The following is a 19,367-nucleotide window of genomic DNA, read 5'->3' on the forward strand; positions in this document are numbered from 1 at the left end:
TTAATTAGGAAAAGTTAACTGTCACATGAAAGCTGTCACATCTGTGATACGTACTGCTGGTTCAGTGCCTGTTCCCCAGGGGGTCTGCATCAAAAGGCCCTTCCCTGCTGAGCAGGCCCACTCTAGCATGTTCTCATGCGCCAAATCAGACCTTCCGAGTGGCTTGGGATGCGAGGGGATGGAAACGGAGGCGAAGACACACAAGTTAACAGCAAAAAAAAAGTAGAGGAAGAAAAAGGACAAGGAGAAGGAGAAGAAGGAGGGGGAAAAGGGAGGATCAAAAAATCATTGAGCTGCTCTGCTCTTTCTTGTGTCTCGTTAAACGGGGAACACGGCCCAGACACAAAGGGATCTGAGGGAAAACAATGTCGCTTAACAAGACATCACTGGGTCATCATTAGCAATTTGTTGTGGCATAATTTCCCCTGCCCTTGCATAATAGGTGCCCAGGGATATGGGGAAAGGCGCCGGCGCTTTGTATGCCTTCATTTAGCTATTTATTTACTTGGCTCATGTCACAAAAGAGATCTCTCCACCTATGGAGGAAGCCAAGATGACTCTGTTATAGCTCAGCATCACAGTCCTATTAAGAAGGGTCTCCTTTAATTGACTCCCCGGGCTCATCTTTAGTTCCAGAGTTGTCCTGATCTGAACCCACCCAATGAAAGGCTTTGATTTGAAAGAATAAAACCAGTTAATTAAGGGACTGTGATTAAAGCTTTGCAAACTAGTTTTGTCTGTCGTTATTTCAAACAGCCTTGTTATGGTGGCTGCTCCGTTTTTATGCTGCAGTATCAACTCCTGAGATGCTAAAAGAAGAATTATTGCAGTAGTAGTGGAAAATTCTAGATTTTGATGGCTGTTAGCTCCTCTCTCTCCATTTATCTCTCACCGTTTCTCTCCCTCTCTGTTTAGAGGAGAGAATGCAACAGCTGCATACTGCTATGGTTGTGTTAAATATGGTGAAGCGGCTTGACGGATATCACTACCATTAATCACAAAAGGGGGAAAAGCCTTATAATTGAATTGCGTGTTTCCTGTTTACCCGTCCACACAGATGTTACTGACAGAGGTTTCGCACTTTCAGGCTGTTCCATCATTCCCACTTTAGTGGCCCTTTTGTGATGCTGCAGACAGGGAACTGTCATTTACATTCAATAGACAAATGTCCACCGGGAGAGGGAAGAATAGATGAACTGAACTTGTGATAACAATGCTGCTATGTGAAAAACTGTTGACGGGTATATCTAGAGAATGAAAAGGACTATCATTAAGAATGTGACAGTGACAGTTGGATACGATTACAATGACATACAGTAAGACCTCGATAATGGCGTGACTGACATTCTTTTGTCGACTTCCTCTTCTCATTCAGAGTAGCTTGTATGTGCTTATATGTGTTCCATAGTACATTGGATTTATACATGTAATGCCTTCTGAATGAACCCTTTGTTGAGGATATGACATATTTGACCTTTGGTGCCTTCTTAGTGTGTCGGTTTCACTGTTGGACTAAAACGCTGCTGCTCCACATGAACATCCATCTGATTATCCTGTTACCATCAGTGCTGTTACCTGGATGACAACGTCAGAACATCACTGTCTTAATGTATTCTCCTCTCAGCCCGCTAGACATTTGCATGAATTTGTTAGGCTTAACAAAGCCAGGCTGAATCTACTCAGTCCTTCATTGTGACTGTGTTAAATGTACAGACATGCACACCCCACCGTGTCTGCGTTGACATTGCGCGGCTCTCCAGCGAGGCCAAATGGGAAGATTGTGAAATCGATTTCCACATTGTATTTCACACCCTTTCATCAGTCACAGCCCTCATGCCTGGAACATTTGCGATTTTCAAAAGCACTTAACATACGTCAGCCCCTTTGTTCAAGAAGCAAACTACTTCTGAGGAGACATCAATGCAAATAAAACCAAATAGCAGAGCGAAGAGAAACTCGAGCTGAAGAACAACCAAATTACCCGTAGTTAATACGTCTTCATTACTATTTATTTTTTCTCCTGCACACCAAAGATCCCAGGCACTAATGATTTCCCGGTATTAAAGAGAACAGCCACTGCTGTCACTTTGAATATGAAACAGGGAAACAGATTATTACAGAGATTTCTTACACAACCCGCTGTGAACACCCGAATGATACTTAAAATATAATGATGTTCTTAACCACTCTCATTAACACGACGGCACAGCGCCGGAAAGAACAATGCTCTGCTTCAGGAAAGCCAAACAGGTTTCGAATTAGACCATAAAGAAAGCAGGCAATCAGTTTGAGGGAAATATTGAAGACGGAAACAAAGCCATAAGTGGTGTGGGATATGGTGTTCCCAGTCACACAGACAACGTGTACATTGCAGCCAAAACATAGTGAAGGTTTGGCTGCCCTTATCGATGGATATTCTGTCGGTGTTTATTCACTTTTGTTCCTCTGTTGTTTTGGATTACATATCATCAAATTATGAAAGCGACATCTAAAATGATGTTTTCTTGCTGGCCAAAACACATGTTTTGCGATCCACCGACTGTTGTGATAGGCATTGTTTGTGATGTTAATATTTCAACTTTGCTGTTAAATACGTCATTTCAAATGACATACTTTTTGAAGATTGGTCTCCTAATGGATTGGTCTAATTTCAAAGCGTTCTGTTCTGTCCCGAGTGAAAGTACACAAATATACTGTACAAGAAAACCACATTTTGAACCTCTAATTGGAGTAATAGTGTAACATACACAGCCTGAATGTACTTTAGAGCAGGAAGCTGTCATTTGGTGAGAGGCCAACATGGTGATCGGCTGCCTCAGCTTTTATTTCGACCGGCTGTGATAAGCCAGAGGCATCTTTTCAGTGGTACAAACCACTATACTACCGCTAGGTTTACAAGCCACTGAACAAACAGTGGGAGAGTAACCCCATTCTGTGTGTTCCCATTAGTCATGGCCTGTCCTGCACTGCCATCCCAGATAGAGAGGACAACTAGGGACACAGTGGAATTGTCCACTACTTTGCAAAGCCTAAACGATTCTTTGTCACAAGGGTGTAAATAACATAGTGTTGATTGTTCTGTCAAAGATAATCTGACAGCTTGGGGAAGCAGTCATTTATCTAATGACAGCGTTTCTATGACGACAATCGATGCTAGAAGCAACCAGGGGACGGAAAAAGAACAAATCTTATTGAAAAGGAAAAAACAGTTAGTCCATCTACCCAGGAAACATTAGCTAAACACAAAGCACATTGCCCATGGCTTCATCTAGTGTCATCGTTATAGCCTGCATTGACGCGCCCTTTTAATCACACTTTGACCTCCTAAGTCTCCATTGAGCTACCGTATAGCCAATGAGCCTTCTTGAGTTTCTCCGTCACAATCTACATTCAAATACTTACATTCTTTATAACATATATTTGCGATACCTGGTGTGAGTAGAGGGGAGATAATGGTTTGATACTGTAATGCTGGTTCTCTTTGGAGTCTGTGTCATGGGGTTTTCCACTTGGGTGGTCTGTCTCCTCAGAACCTTCATTCATGGTACATCGCTGAGTTCAGTCTGTCTACATTCACCTTTAAAATTCATCCACAGAACAAATGGCAGAATTCCTTTTTTAACAGATGAAATTGCTGTTGTGGGAGGCGGAGGAGGGTATTGCATAGTTAAATGGCTCACATAATTTTAGTACTCATCTGTAAATGGAAAGTCTTCTCTCTCATTGGACTCCAAAACGTGTAGTTAAATGCTTTCTCCGCTTCTTTTTGCACCACGTGGGTCAAATGTATTTCTGCTCTGTGCTCTCAATATGGCAGAACAATGGCCAGGGTTTTTAGACCACAGAGTGCCGGGAGAGTGCAGTCTGTAGTATCCCTCCAAAGATGGCCTTGGACGCCTCCCTCATTAAAGTGTCCCATTTGATATGAATTCCTCTCCTCTATGCATAGCCTTCACCTTGGGCTAATCACTTGTCCCCCAGGAAAATGAACGGCATCAGAGAAAGGACTGTGTTTTTATGATGTCTACTGCCCTGGTAATTACATGCACTGCTATGGCTGAAATGCTGAATGTTATGAATGTTGGCAAATGTATTTTGTTATGGATTATTCCTGACTGACAATAAGGGAATTGGGGAGGGGAAAGCACAATGCAGAGGTTTGGACAACAGTGCTGAGCAAACAATGGCTTAGCAAACCTTAATTTTTGTTAGTTGTTTTGTGGATGTTTTATAACATGCTTTTAACCATAGCCTGTTTAGCTATATTTGTACACAGAAACATTTTGCAATGCAGTAGGTCTTAATTTTACATCTAAAAGCTATTGCCTATTATGAACTGGGTGGGTCGAGCCCTGAATTCTGATTGGCTGAGAGCCGTGGTATATCAGACCGTATACCACAGGTATGACAAAACATTTATTTTTGCTGCTCTAATTACGTTGGTAACCAGTTAATAGGAATAAGGCACCTTGGGAGTTTGTGATATATGGCCGATATACCACGACTAAGGGCTGTGTCCAGGCACTCCACGTTGCTTTGTGCCTAAGAACAGCCCTAAGCTGTGGTATATTGGCCATATACCACACCTCCTCAGGGCTTATTGCTTAAATATACCACTGTCATGACTTGTTTGGGTTCTTTTCAAATTATAAAAAGTTGAAATGATCCATTGCTGCTTCATATCAATGTCTTGTTTATCTAATGCCCAGGAATGGTATTATGACAGGACATTTCAATTGGGCAATGACGTGTGAAAGAAAAGACAAGAACCCCAAAAAAAGGAAGAAAGAAAGAGACAGAACCTTGACAAATATCATTCCTAACATTAGAATTGCCCCATTGTCATTACGGACAGAGAGATTAAATTCACCTCATCAGACGTGAGTATGACAGGTGCCTCAATAGGCTGATGCCAAGCGCCGAGCCAAGAAGATTAGTAGGCCACTGATATCATTCTTTCCGCCTATCAGGGATTCAGCAGGGAGGCAATTGTAATTTCTAGGCTTATTAGTCCACACTCGGAGGAGAAAACCTAGTGATAAAGCTCCCAGTGACAGCCGGGCATTCCAGAACCAAGTGCTGTCACAGTGACACTTACCAAATGCCAGCGTGCCTCTGTCCCTGTAATCCTTTCTAATAGAGATGAAAACACAATACAAAGAGGTCCTCATCAATGATCAAAACAATCCAAACATTAGCATTTTTTAGTTACAAGCCGTTTATATTAGGGAGATGTTAGTGGTGAAGAGATAGATGGTGGAGGGTGGGAGTTGGACGAGTGGAGGGGTTGTAGGTCTCACATGGCAAATACAGATGCAGTACACATACGCGTGCACACACACACACACACACACACACTGGTATCTGTTTGAAAGTTCTCTGGAGGAGAAGTGGAGCCTGGCTCTTGTGCATGCAAGGCAGACATCTGTGCCTCGCCATCACACTCCCGGCCCAGCCTGTACCCTGTAATACAGTGCCAGTCCCAGCCCCACAGAGACCCCTGTTCTCCCCTCATTTAGCCCACAAGTGTTTGTCAAGCCTAATAAATATTCCACATCGCTTCCTCTTAATCTCATGACTGTTTGTGCATGTCTGTCGGTTACACTTGATGTAAACAATGGATGAAAACTAAGCCCTCTAAAAGACTGCCGCTATCGACACCCATGCATGCGTCCCCCGTTTCTATGTACCCGTTTGGAAGGAATGCGCTAAGCTAGTGCAACACGGACGAACATAAAACCCTAAAGCACATAGGCATTACAGTCTGAGCCACAAACACCTGAATTGTCCTCCGGTCAGATTTGTTCTGGGAATCCAGGCTTTGATGGGGATGCTACTGTCTGTGCTGTTCTGGCCTGAATTAAGATATCTGGAGCTTTATTTGGCAATGTGTCTCCTTAATTAGGGCTCATTTGTAGACCAAACAGCAGCTTATCGGTTCACTGTATTTGACAGCTTAATAATCTCTACCCAGGCCTGTGTGAGCGTGACGATAATATGATTTGCTGTGTTTTTGAAGTCATGGTTTAACTGTTTTATATGCAGGCCTAGCGATAACCATCATATTATTAGGGGGGGTACATATTTGCCATTTTTTCTTCTCAGTGGAAGACAACACTGTGATTGAGCGCATTACAATAATGGTATCAATCAGGATCCCAGGGGATCTAGGGAGGATTTGGTCTCTTATTTTAGCTACTGACATTTCCCTGCAACCCCTGTCTCTGCAGAGCCACAGCCAGTGTTGAAACAGAGGAATTCTCTCGGATTTGAACTACGTTAGCCTGTTTTTCCATTGTCTTGTTACGCTAAATGGAGAAAATGACTACACGATCTAGTTGTTTTTTCTCTGTTTTCTCAATTGCTGTGAAAATTACCCTCTTATTACATTTGATCTTTTGTCTGTTGCGCCTGTGTGTGTGTGTGTGTGTGTGTGTGTGTGTGTGTGTGTGTGTGTGTGTGTGTGTGTGTGTGTGTGTGTGTGTGTGTGTGTGTGTGTGTGTGTGTGTGTGTGTGTGTGTGTGTGTGTGTGTGTGTGTGTGTGATAGGGGGGTGGGGAGGTATGGAGATGAAGATGGGTGAGTACACATTGATGGCAGCGCAGTTTAATCTACCTGGATTTGCCTTTACCAGCCGCAATTATCATTAAGCCTCTGATGTAACTAGCCCTCTCAAGAGACACCTAAAAGCAGCCGTAGACCCCCACATAATATTATATTAAATGGGACCAAAAATTGGTACACAATGCAAATGAAAAGCCAGAGAAGTATCCACTCAGTATGCATATTTCCTGTCAAGTACACTTTCTGACCCCCTGAACGCTATGCGAGGCAGAACTCAGTACTTTGGAAAATTACAGCTGATCTCTTGTTATGAGCTCCTGTCTGCCTCGCCGGCTGTGGTCCTGATACTGCACACTGTGTGTATGGTAAAAACCGCTCCATTCCAATCCTGAATGAAAAGAGTTTGTCTGTGAACTGAGGAGCACGCACCGCTCATGTCTTTTTTGTATCCAGTAAATGGAAATGAAGCACTTGTTTTGTGGCGTCTGTGTGCTGTACACAACAGCGGAAGAGACCTAATTATCAGCAGGGTGAGCCGGGGTTATGCGTTCGGGATTTATGCCTATTTACCTTGCTTTCTTTCCATTGTATACAGATATTTCTTCCGGGATGTAAACATGTGTGCATAGGGAGGGGCTAGTGAGAGGTGGTAGACAGTAGAAAACTCTAGCGGAGGAAAGGTAGTGAATGCATGTGCTCAGTTCATGCAAACAGATAAGTGCTTATCATATACCCGTAGCCAGGAGGTTATATCTAATATAGCCAGGCAATTCCACCTACACACCTCCCTGAGTAGAATTTGCAATCTTAACTGCAAGGAAGGGGGGGGGGGGTCTCTTCCATTGTGAGCTGAGAGCATTCTGGGTATTGTATTTTCTCTATATACTCTTACATAGCAGGCATTATTTCCTCCATACTCTCTCTGTCTAACTATCCCATAGCTGCACACCTTTCACAAGCATACCATATTTGTTTGGGTTTATAAGGCCGTATTTCACAGATATCAGAATCAAATATTGAACAGCCATCATAGCCAGCGATAGCATGTATTTATGTGTATGCGCAGTCAGAAATATCACCATGTACAGAGCAAAATAGAAACAAATAAATGTATTACATGTACATTTTAGCAGACATCTTATCCAGAGTGACTCACAGTTAGTGCATTCATCTAAAGACAGCTTTGTGGCACAACCACATATCACAGTCTCTTGTGTGGTGTTGTTTTCATTGCTGAAGGATATCGTTCCACATAACTGAGTCACATCGCAAACCCCAGTTTAAAGTTCGTTTTTACAGTCCCTGTTTCAGATTCCTAGTGTTTATCAGCTCCGCTGTAAAAGGAGTTGAAATGAACCTTTCATTGTGTGGCACCTTTAACACACCACCATGTCATCATCACAGAGCATTGAAATGAGCTGTTATATAATGAGCCGCTTTCTAACTTGCTGGTAAAACAGGAGTTTACACAGGGACAATATTAGTCACTCACTGGTTTGTTTTGGTTTCTTTATTTCTTTCTCTTTTTTCCCTTCCTTCTAGCGCACCTCAGTGGAGGACATTTGTGAATTTGTTTTAGGTCAATGGTTATGATGTGAACTCATTATGGAGAAGGTCAGGCCCATGCATAAATGTATTACAGCGGCTGGGTCTGGCTGGCTCAGAGGAAGATCTCAGGGTGCTTAAAGGCCTAGCCCTGGGAAGAGAGATGGGTAGACCTCACAGGAGGTTCACAGGAGCTGCCCGCCCTCCCGTCAATCCCAGCCAGCCAGCCAATCCCTCTCCCAAGCTCTATTTATTATGCACACTTCTCCAGACCGGAATGACCATACTCCACAGGGAAGCGGAGGAAAGCAGGGTTTTATATGGTGGGTATATAAATAATGATGTCAGGCCCATGACCGGGGACTCTGCTATTCCCCTTGGACTGTTGGTCCACGGCCTGTGTGCTGCAGCACTGACTGAGACTCCTGTCTCTAATGACCCATGTCAAAGATTACCCGCCACACGAATAATGAGATATAATTCCTGGTTATCTGGCTGCCACAGTGCCTATTATAATCATATAGGCTATGTGTTAGTCGCTACTGTGTCGTGTTACTCCCCTGGCAAATTTACATGAACTTGGTGATGAAGGACGTATGAAGGGTGGGAGGTTGGGTGGGTGGGTGGGTAGGTGGGGGAGGGGAGAGACATGTCTAACCACACAAAATCCCAGTGAGGGATGGCTGGACACACCTAGTGAGGAAACGCAGTATCAATGTTCCAACACAGAGCTCCTTTCTTCAGAGAGGTTATTGTCCATTCACACCCTTGGCCCTTAAACAGTCATATCCTGCCCTGTTTGGCTAAAGAACACTTTCTGTCTGTATGGGCCCGTCACTCCCTTCTCATTCATTACAATGGGGGACTTTAAGCTGCCACACTAGCTGTAAAAAGACCGCCCCGCACACAGGGAAGAGGGGACAGACCACCAGCACACTCGGGCCACTGTGCCCCATGATTGGCCCAAAACAAAAGCACATTGAGTCTCTCCTCGGTTGCCACGACCCCTAGGTACCAACACCCACAAGGCACTGGGGCTACTTCCTGTGCCTTCCGTTTTTCTATACATTTATTACACATCCGGACGCGGCAACAACACACCCTTCAAACTCAGAGATGGATGTTTGCTGAATGGGTTAACATTAGTGGTATTTGGTGGTCTTCTTTTTTCCGTCCATGTTAAGACAAAGGAACTTTTTGTTCGTTCTTTTTTTGTCTTGGTTCCCCCTCCCTTCCGTCTATTTTCCTAAAGAATAAACACCCTCAAGGACATCTTTTACTGATTCATCTGCTCCTGTTTTTCCTCCTGCCCCATCCCCATCCCCATCCCAGCCCAGTGTCTCTCCCCCAGCCTGAGTCTGCCTGGCCGGGACGGCTGCAGATTGACTCTTTGTTGGCTGGCGTTAATAGGATTAAATTGGGTTACTAGCTCTATCACAGAGAGCTCCAAACCATCCCTATATTTAAGTATCTCATGGGGGCCGGGGCATTGTTGCGCTATCTGTCCCCCCCCCCCCCTTCGCGGCTCTCCTGGCTGGGGCAAACCTTAGGCCTGGTGAGGAGCAGGAAGGGGGCAGACAGGGATCGGCCTCCAGGAAAATCCCAGGATTATGTCAACGCTCATTACAATGTACACAAAGACCACAGGATCAGTAGAAGCACAAACGGAGAAGTTAAGTCAAATAGGGAGGGCCAGCGGATTCTCTGCTCCAACCCCACTACTGATTAGCCTTTGTGCACTGGGACTCCCCACATTCAGCCCTGCACTGCTGGGTTAAGGATGGGCTGTGTGTGGAGTCAATGCCAGCAATGGGCTATGTTGCTAAGGTCTTCAGCTGCAGTCTGTGTAGGATGCAACATTATCTATATTCCCACTTGAGCTTTATAGGATTGCAAATGATTGAATAGTTCTTGGAAATGATATTTACTGGCAGGATAAGAGGAAGACGTTCTAGATGTCATGATAACACCAATTAGATTCAAGCCAGGTTAGTTACTTTGAATGTTGATAATATTGTACATACTGCTGCTCACCGTTCACATACGTACGTAGCTACATTAGACAGTGGAAGCGAACAGCGAGGGATCTGTAATAATGTCTGAGGTCATACTCCACTTCAGAATCTCTGATAATGACCATAGCCAATGAAGTTGTGTCCATTAGTCAAGCTGAAGTGTCCAGCACTACATTCACACCAACCTGAGACTGACACAATGGCGTGCAAACGCCTCATTTGCATAGCGCTTAAACAAAAGAGAATCAAAAACAGAGCCGGGATTAATATTCCTGCCATCACAGATGCACCCTGGGAGGAGTGTGTGCGTGACCACTACAGTGTGACCCTCGAATGCTGGGAACATGAGGGGCCAGCCTCTGATTGATGTTTGTGTTCATTTCAATAGGTACTCAGGAATGGTGCTACTCCCCACACTAGGAACACACACTCCACACTGTGTAAATGCTCATGTTGCACTGCCCAGTATGCACACTGGTGTTAAGATATGCATAAACGGCCATGGTTCCAATTCAGCTCTAGAGCTAACACACTCTAAAGGGACTGTAGATTTACCGCCAGTGTCCACCATGTTGGCATCGCTGTCTATGTTGAGGTTCTACAGTCGCTATCACTGCTGAGGCAAGAATTCATCTGGTTGACCAGGAAGTGGAGGTATAGAATAATACAATCTTCGTACACCTCCCATTCGATTCAGTGCACAAGCAGATCCTGCTCTGCCAGTACAAGCTGCCCATACTGTAGTTAACTAACAAGATGATTGTCATGAGAGAGAAAAAAACATGTTGCTCAATTCCACTGTACAGAGGACATACTGTGAAACAATACAATGGACACATCCATACAGTTTCCTTTTAAGGTCACTTCTCAATAAATATCGCTGAGGGCCTTTAAGAATATTATGTGTATATATTTGTTTATTTATTTGCCCAGATTAGATCATAAAATCATGAAATTACTCTCAAATTGCTTTTTCCAGAAATCATATTTATTTTATTTTCCCCTTCCTCTCCTGTCAGCGGATTCATAAATGTTGCTGGAGAAATTCTTATTTTAGCAATCCCCAGATAGGCAGTCCCCATTTCCATAGCTTTAAATAATGTCAATCTGGGCAGACCCTGAATTGAAGCCCATGAGCCGGAAGGCACAATTTCTCCTTTTCCTACAGTCTGATAATTTTCTGAGCTATTGGCAAGTTGGGAATTTTGCAGCCTTATCACTTGGGCTCAGCGAAGTTCACTGCCACTAATCGGAGCTGGAATCACTCGTTCAAGGATTGCATGATCATGTTTTTCCTCGGCAGTGACAGCTGTCTGCACCAGCATTAGCGATGCAGATGAACCAGCCTAATAGGTTAATGCGGAACACACAAAATTGAGGTGTAATCCCCCAGCCAAATAATCGAACATTCCCTGATGTGGGAATAGAGACATTGCCTGTAACTCAATTAGGTGCAATGCAGATCAAAGCACATTTGCTTAGAATAATCTATGCCCTGGATTGTGTGTGTGTGTGTGTGTGTGTGTGTGTGTGTGTGTGTGTGTGTGTGTGTGTGTGTGTGTGTGTGTGTGTGTGTGTGTGTGTGTGTGTGTGTGTGTGTGTGTGTGTGTGTGAGAGAGAGAGAGAGAGAGAGACAGTGAGGGATATGGCGGTGTGCCTGCCCTCATAATGCTGCAGGCAAACTCAGGGCAGCAATAACATCCACCTGACAGGACCCCAGCAATAACATCCACCTGACAGGAACCCAGCAATAACATCCACCTGACAGGACCCTAGCCTGTTTATTTATTCCCTTTACTTACCCCACTGCTGGACATAATGTCACACACACACAACATACACGCATAGCATGCGTGCACACACACACACACACACACACACACAACACACACGCATAGCATGCGTGCACACACACACCACACACACACACACAAACCCACACCATACATACATTTGAAAATACACACACCTCGGTGGAACCTGCAGAGAACTGCTAACTAGGAGAGTGTGAGCAAACTCAGCCACAGCAGCAGTGTTTTCAGCCTAATTGAAGCTAAGTACCAGACACGTGGGAGCAAATATATGTGCCGATTCATATGCATGTTTTCAGATTTGGACCTATCTCTTATTCAAATATCAATTGAATAGGGACCGCTCGGATCCTGTCCAAATGGGGCCACTAATATTGGATACTGTCCTGCATCGGATACCCTGATTACTATTAATAATCTCCTGCCATGTTTATATTCCAGGCCCTATAAAGCGACCCTGTTTTATCATGGCTATGAAAATGAAGCAGCTCGCTGTATTAATGGCTATGCTGTGTCTGGGTGCAGCTGGTCATTATGGGTCCATGGTGGGTGTTGTGCTACTCTTATCCACACAGCCTTCCTGTCTGTCGCTCCGGTATTCTCTAATGCGTCACTCTGACCACAGACACTTTGTTAGAGGGCAAGCAGCAAAAAATCCTCACTGCTTCCAGAGAGGAGTCTGCGAAGGAGAGGTCGAGCCTCATTTCTCAAAGCAGTTAGCGAGTAATGAAAGTCACACTAAGCGTCAACCAATTGGCAATTGAGAGAGGAGAGAAGACTTCAATATAAGCACTGTTTGGGGATGAGAACCGTGGAACGCACCAATTACTCCCAGTCGGTCGCCCAAAAAAACAGAAATCAATGAGGACACAAAACCGAACAATCAGCTGCAACCAGCTATCAACGTTGTAGTGGAATATGCAAAAATGCCAATTAAATGCGTTAGCATACGCACATTTTTTCATGATATCGGAGCATCTGTGGCATTAGGCATGGTTCTCTATGTAAAATGGAGGCAGGGAAATGAATACGCAATCTACCACTGTGTTTTCATCATTAGAGCGCTACAAATCCAGCTAGTCTGCTCAGAGCCCACAGATGGGAAAGAGAAAAATGTGTGTGCCCTCGGCTGCCAAATTAATTCCTGTCTTGACATCTTAATTCTCAGTTCTTGTGTGTGGTCAAATCAACCTACTATAGAAAAGCAATCAAGCAATTATTCCTAAATTATATTTGTCCAACACACACTGATTGGTGATTCTTTCCTTATTGGGTAAGCTCATTAATTCTGAGCAGCTTGCTTGTTATGCCTCTACCATTACTCCTTCCCCTCTCATCCTCCCTCTCTCCCTCTCTTCTTCATGCACACTTACTCCCAGCTCCCCCCTCTCACTCACTTCTCCCTCTTTTCTCTCTCTCCCTCTCTCTCTCTCTCTCTCTGTCTCTCTCTCTTCCCTTTCTCTCGCCACAGATTCAGCCTATCTGCCGCCACCAGGCCGCTGGTGTTGTGAGATGACACACACTACAAAAGCCCCATGATCTATGGCATTGTCCCTTCTTCCAATTACTATTCACACCTCTGATTAACTTTGATGTGGAACCTAATGAGATAAGGGCGATTATCAAGGCAGTGGCTGATAGTGGTCTCATTTATTCCAGCGCCTGGAACCGGCAAGTGACAAAAAACTAATGAGGAGGAGTCTGCCAGTAAAGCCCAGAGAGTTAAGGCTAGGAGAGGAGAGGAGAGGAGAGGAGAGGAGAGGAGAGGAGAGGAGAGGAGAGGAGAGGAGAGGAGAGGAGAGGAGAATCTCCAATAGCAGGACTTCTCCAGTTCATCAGCCTGGAGAAAAGCAAACTGAAACGGCCTCTGAAATGGTCTGGGTGCAGCTTGCGGCAGCATGGAGACACTCCGCATAACGGTACAGATGCTGCCTGTAAAGGAGCCAGAAAGTTTGGAGGAGAAAGGAGCCATCTCTCTTCCCTCCAGCATCTCTCTCTCTTAACAGCTACTTCAAGGCTTTAACGGCCATGCTAATTGCTGGGTTTGTTTGGTGTGAGGAGCGTGGACAGTATACACTCCTTCCCCTTATCTAGGAGCATTAAAATCTTTATGCTCCACATCTGGCCGCAGTGTAAAGCCAAATGCTGTGTGGCTGAAAGGGGGGAGAACATTTGCCTGACTGAATGGTCATTATCAGGGACATAACGTACATATTAAGTATTTGAACTGAAAACCGTTATCTGTGAATGGGGTCTGCACAATAGTCAATTATGTTAAAGGAAAATATACTTTACCATAATACCACGATTTTACTACAATCAAATTGTCCAATTAAATTCGACACAATACCCTACAGTATTGTATTCAATGTTTTTTAATGGCATGAACTGAATTCAAATGCTCTACATTTGCTTTATGTCATTTCTGCACTCTGTTTGACACTCTATCATGTCTCGTTGCAAACAATTATTACGTTTTAAATAAATTCACAAAAACATTTAACAATTGTCTTTGATTTGAAAATTCAATGTTTCATTTGGTTTTTAATTTGAACATAAGTTGAGTACAATGCTTTAGCTCTTCATCAATTTCTCTCTGCACTACATTCTGCTGTACTGTACTGCAAGGCAATGGAATTATTGTTGAACAATGGAATTATTGTCTATGAAAATATAGTATAATGAAAGGGTTATTAATCTCACCGTGTCAGTCTAAGTAACTTAACAATAAATCCCCATCAAAATCCGTCAGTTTAAGCTAGAGCGTCTGCATGGGCCGAGTCTCAATCCATCCGTTCCTCCTATGGCGGCCTTTCGCATCTGCGGTGGAAGGTGGCCGAGCTACAGCAGTGTTTGTCAGACCATGAGAGATCCTGAAAATCGGTCTTCTCTCAAAAACCTCTGTTGCGTCCGAACAGTTTGACCACTCTATGGAAAGACGCCACTCACGAACACGATGGTGTTCTCCGTTTTGCTCTACAACCCCCACAAGCCCCAAGGGACTCTGAAGTTGGTAACGCTAATGTGCCAACTTCTGTCTGTAGTGTTTGGGATGCAAACGAATATGTGGAAAGGGGAGACTCTCACAAAGACGATGGTCCTTTTGCTCTACAACCCCATAAGTTTCACAGGACTCGTCTGAAGGTAACCCATACGAATGAATGCAAGTATGGAGGCAGTTTTGTGTAAAAAATATATTTATATATTTCCCAAGTTTTCTTATATCTCTTAAATATAGGACAGATACTTCAAAACCTTATTCCTTATGGTACATTTTTGGACTGTCTTTTTCCCCATTTATGAATGTGCTTTTTCTGTTGGCTATAGTAGTAAAGGCAAAATTCAATATTTGATCAAATATTTTTTAAATATATTTTCTTGATATTTAAAGAGGTTCTAAAATTAATTTCAAATATGTAAATGGTCCATGGTATGACGATCATAAAAAATCCCCCCTAACAGCTTTGACTTTTAGAGGTTAATATATTGCATTTAACAATACCATTGTTCATTATAGTCGAATGGTGCTTCAAAATAATTATTTTATTATAGACCAGCAACATACAGTATTACTGTAATATGGCTTAGGGCAAAGGTGGGTAGTAAAGCTCTAGAAGTAATGTACTTTAGTACATTTTTGGAGGAGCTAGTACTTTTATAATTACTCTCAAGTAGTTTCTGAAGGAAGTAACTTACTTTTTACTCAATCACTTCAGTTACATAGATTTATATTATTATATTGCCGCTGTCAGATGAAAACATCATCACTCCAAATGTTGTAATATATATATATTTTTTACATGAATCAATACTATTTGTTCCCCTTTACGTATGTACAAATGTTTCATGACCCCTTGACCAATGAAATGTATTTTTACCATAAGGGGTAAAAAATGACCAAACTAAAAGTAGTTTTCTGATCAGACACTTTTACTTGAGTAGCTAGTTTCTTAAGAGGGATATTTGTACTTTTACTTTAGTAAATTACAATCTAAGTAACAGTACTTTTGTAACAGTACAAATGTTCTGTACTCTACCCACCTCTGGCTTAGGGGAAGTAAAGAAACTGAATGTGAAATAAACAGTGAATTTTCCAGCACTAACTGACTGTGCGTAAAGTAGCAGGAAGTGTGTGCCTTTTGATTTGGAGTATAAAAGTAAATAATATTTGTACATCTAACACATACTCGAAGTGAATGAGCAGCCCATGAATGTGTTTCTATGAGGTAGTGGAGAGCCCTACAGACTTTAAAGCCAAAGCCCAATTAAGCCTTGCCTCATCGGGAGACAGAAAGGAGCTGAAAGCTGAATACATAAGATAATGCTGCCTCGCAAAGGAGCCGACTCACTCAGTGCAAAATTAGAGAGAGAAAATCTTGATAAAGGAAAAAAACTGACAGACAGTAGGGGGAGAAGGAAAAGAGAAGTTCCTTTCGGCCAGATTCCTTTGAAACCAGTTAACCAAATACAGCTTTTCATATTCAGCACAATTAATATTGTCCCTTTCTTGTTCTGACTGCACATCATAACGGGCCGAGGGGAAGCGAGAGAAGAGCATTTCTTTATCGAAATTGTACCCAATTTAGGGACAAAGCGGTGCCCTCTAGCTTCTCAGAAAAGGAGTCGCGGGCATAAAAGAACACTGACAGTCGACATCCAAATCTCGTTCAAGGACGCAATTTCCAAATGCTAATCATAATCTGCAGATGTTGGCCACTGATACATTTACTTATTTATTTTTTTAAACATCATGTCTGTCCCATTTGAAGCTGTGTGAAATTTAAAACAAAGAGGGAAAAGCCCTTGTTTTTGAGGTAAGGTGAACACAGTGGATGAGCCAGCCCAGCCAAGCTCCATGCTGCCTACCATGGTTTCTGAAGTCCTGCACACCAGAGAGATAGATGCACAGACTTCTCCCCCATCTTTTCCCTCTCTTTACATCTCTCTCTCTCTCTCTCTCTCTCTCTCTCTCTGTCTCTCTGTCTCTTTTAGAGTACCTTAGATGTGTGGTTTCTATCTGAATAAAGAAATACTTGACAGAGAGCTATAGGGAGAGAACATTTTCGACATTCTTTGCACTGCTGCTTCAAAATGAGGAGGGTGAAGAGGCTTTCCTCTCCCTCTCCTTTTTGGAGGCAGGTTCGAGGTCTCAGGAAATGTTCAGACGGGCTCCTCCTTGAATCTGCATGGTGGTATGAGACAAACCCTAATTCACTAGATCATATTTAAATCAGTCATTCAAACCGATTAGTTCAATAGGATGACCCCCTTTCACTTCTTCCACTTAGGCATTGTTGGGAAAGAATACATTTTTTTCTTCTTTTTCGATGTGTTATTCAACAACAACAAGCTGAATTACTGACATAGAATGTCTTTAATTCATTTATATTTCTCCCTGTATCATAAAAATATCAATCAAAAATATTTGTGCTTTGGAGCTATTTGACTCTCGGCAACATACAAATGACCAGTTTAGCCACAGTAATAAAGGCGTCACTATGAGCACGTTGATGATGATCTTGGAACAGAGGAGCCATCCGAGGTTAGCCTAAAATCCTACCCTAGCCGCAGGTTTTCTGCGCTTCATAAGAAGAGAGTGGCTGGAATACTCAGTTATTGCGAGCGTGGCATTTTGTTTCCCATGTCGAAAGTTCTGTATTTGGTCCAATGCTAACGCACACAAGGCCTTCACCCAAGCTGGGTATTCTAACTGGAAAAACGCTGTTGATAGTGCCAAAGCGATTTGCTAGGCATGCCTCAAGCAAAGAGCATTTGTAATGCACGGTTGAAAGGCAAACAAGTTCGAGGTGCTATGGGAACATCGGTGACAACACTTGTTAAAGATGGGCAGCTGACAAGAAATCGCATGTATTTGTTGGCGATTGAGTTCCTTGTTCCAAACTAGCAACCACTGAGCTGGACATTTCCAGTTTTTAGACTGAAAATCGCCCACTCTAGTGAGGACAAATTGACCCTACTTGATATCCTGCAAGATTCTCTGGGCCTCTCTGCTATGCCGACCATGCTTATTGCACTGAAACATGATTGACTTTTGGGGAGTCTACATGCAAGAACTCATTTTCCACTTGACAAACGTGTTCAGTCAGCACAGAAGCAGCATGCTACACCCAAGGAAAACTCAACTAATCCAACTGGCATTTGAGGGGGATCTTACAAGAAGATTTTTGGGAGAATGGAATGATCGATTACTTAGGAAGTTCCTCAGAGCATCAAGGAGGCTGCAACTCTTCTGAAAAGGTAGAAAACAATCTAGCTGTTTGGTTTTTATCAAATTCTTGGTGGTATAGCCGGTTGTGTCAGGTCAGGAAAAACCTAGGGTCAGACCAGGTTTTCAATGGTGTTGCTTTAGTGTGTTCAATTCCAATGCGAGAACCCAAATGACGCCCCTGGGTATAGCTACATATTGGTATGGTGCTGAGAGAACCCCTATTGAATGCAGAGAGAAACACTAAGTTTTAGCGTTCATTTCCTGCAATTTTACACATTTTGCCATGGAGCGGAGAGGAGATTTAGTAATTTTATAACTAATTTCATGCAATTCTACACATTTTGTCATGGGGCGGTGAGAAACATGTTCAGGTTTAAAACTAATTTCCTGGAATTCCATACATTTTACCATAAGGTGGAGAAAAATGTATGTTGTTTTTAATATATGACATCTGAGTGAGAGTGACTAATCAATGCGGCGCCCCGGTTGGTCATTTGGCCACTAGACCAATTTATCATTCTAAAGAATTTTAACTGACTGACAGTGACTGACATGAGAAACAAGAGAACAACTGCTGATACACAACCACATTTAAAATGTTACCTTGTGTATTCTACTATTGTAACTCTTGAGTGAGTTGAGACCCCGACTGACAAGCTAAAAATAAAAAGCTGCCCATCTCTGCTTTAGTCTGTATGACAATGATAGTTGCACACTCCTCTGCACATAATCAGTCCTTCTGATGACTTGTCAATGTGACACAAAGCAATCCATTCCTGCTCATCTCCTTCAATACGTCTCTACAGCATCATTAATAGTCATTCATTAAATAACAGCTTGCTGCGAAAGGACCAGGTGTCCTTTGTTTTACTTCGAAGTAGAAATGAATATTCTATTGCTGTTCTCTAGCCTATATTTAGTGGGTGGCTTGAAGCAGGGTGTAGAGATGCTGCTTTCTTTGAAGATGTTTCTGTCCGTTTCCTGAGCTGTGGTTGGCTCCTCGCTCCCTTTGTTGACTTTGTCCTGCCTCTCCCCAATAAACCATCCCCGGGCCTGATACAATGCCAGGTTCTGTCTGAAACAATCAGGACTCGTGCCCCTCTCAAGCATGCCAAGCAAAACCCAGGCAGAGACAAACAGGCCGTGCAGCTGTCCTCAGACAAAATAAACCACTTCCGGGCCAGAGGGAAGGACTGGGGTGCTG

Source organism: Oncorhynchus clarkii, chromosome 25 (genome assembly GCF_045791955.1).
Source record: "Oncorhynchus clarkii lewisi isolate Uvic-CL-2024 chromosome 25, UVic_Ocla_1.0, whole genome shotgun sequence".
NCBI classification, from domain to species: Eukaryota; Metazoa; Chordata; class Actinopteri; order Salmoniformes; family Salmonidae; genus Oncorhynchus; species Oncorhynchus clarkii.